The sequence below is a fragment of the Capricornis sumatraensis genome, chromosome 5 (genome assembly GCF_032405125.1).
Source record: "Capricornis sumatraensis isolate serow.1 chromosome 5, serow.2, whole genome shotgun sequence".
In the NCBI taxonomy this organism is placed as follows: Eukaryota; Metazoa; Chordata; class Mammalia; order Artiodactyla; family Bovidae; genus Capricornis; species Capricornis sumatraensis.
The window spans coordinates 51,925,793-51,927,287 of record NC_091073.1 but is presented as its reverse complement, the minus strand read 5'-3'; the positions used below and the strand labels follow the sequence as shown (position 1 = coordinate 51,927,287).

Genomic DNA, 1,495 nt, shown 5'->3' with positions numbered 1-1,495 from the left:
CAGGTACTGTGACTGCTCCCCTTCTCCAATCCTCTGTGACCCTGGTGTTTTTGAGATCAAGGGTAAGGAGCAGGTTTTCAGACTCACCTAAGAAAGTAAGAGAGGAGCAGTCTGCATCACAGCAGACCTCCCAAAAAATTGTATTTGACCTGTGGCAGCAAAAGTGCAGTACAGTGTGTGGTCTTTTGGAGGGAGAGGGCTTAGGATGTGGTTTTTATTTTAAAATCTCAAGTATTTCTTGCAGATTTTTGTGATATGTTTCTTTCACACATCTGATGAGAAGATTCCAAATGATTATGTTTCAGTATGAGATCTGGGTTTTTCTAACCTCACACTTCCCCTAATGACAATAAATGTCACCTCTTAACTCAAATGATTATGGTCCTAAAAGCCTATATTTCTGGGAAAATCTCCAATGTTTAATTCAAGTAAGAGTCTGAGCAGCTCCAGGCCCAACTTCACACTCACAGTTCCTCCTGCCCTCTAAAAGTTCAAGGTTAAAGAGAGTTCAATATTATTAGGAGAACTGTGATTTATTTATCTATTAACAGATCAAAGGGGAAAAATCAAATAGGCTTATTTATAGATCTTGAGCAAAAAATTTGATTTAAAAATCCATTTTGGGCTCAGTCAGACGGGCGCAGAGATGCTTCTGAAAGTAACATCGCGATGGCTGCCCAAGGAGAACCCCAAGTTCAGTTTAATTTTGTATTGGTTGGTGATGGTGGTACTAGAAAAACTACATTCATGAAACGTCATCTGACTGGTGAATTTGAGAAGAAGTATATAGCTACCTTGAATGTTGAGGTCCATCCTCTTGTGTTCCATACTAACAGAGGACTGATTAAGTTCAATATATGGTATACAGCTGGTCAGGAGAAATTTGGTGGACTGAGAGATGGCTATTATATAGAAGCTTAGTGTGCCTTTATAATGTTTGATGTAACAGCAAGAGTTGCTTACAAGAATGTGCCTAACTGGCACAGAGATCTGGTACAAGTGTGTGAGAACATCCTGATTGTGTTGTGGGGCAACAAAGTGGATATTAAGGACAGAAAGGTTAAGGCAAAGTCAACTGTCTTCCACCAAAAGAAGAATCTTCAGTACTGTGACATTTCTGCCAAAAGTAGCTACAACTTTGAAAAGCCCTTCCTCTGGCTTGCTAGAAAACTGATTGGAGACCCTAACCTGGAGTTTGTTGCCATGCCTGCTCTTGCCACGCCAGAGGTGGTCATGAACCCAGCCTTGGCAGCACAGTATGAGCCAATTTAGAGGTTGCTCAGACAACTTCTCTCCCGGATGGAGATGATGACCTGTGAGAAAGTGAAGCTGGGGCCCAGCGTCGGAAGTCTAGTTTTATAGGCAACTGTCCTGTGACGTCAGTGGTGCAACGTGTTTGCCACTTTATTACATAGCTAAACAGAACATGTGCTTAATCTTTGGATGCTGAAGGAGATGGATGGGCTTTGGAGTGAATGTGGCAGTTTAAAAAAAA

General features: G+C 41.5%; 1 pseudogene; it reads left to right on the top strand.

Moving 5' to 3' along the window:
• The first annotated feature begins 933 nt into the window (after positions 1-933).
• LOC138080476 (GTP-binding nuclear protein Ran pseudogene) lies at positions 934-1,272 on the top strand (annotated as a pseudogene).
• Positions 1,273-1,495: the final 223 nt, after the last annotated feature.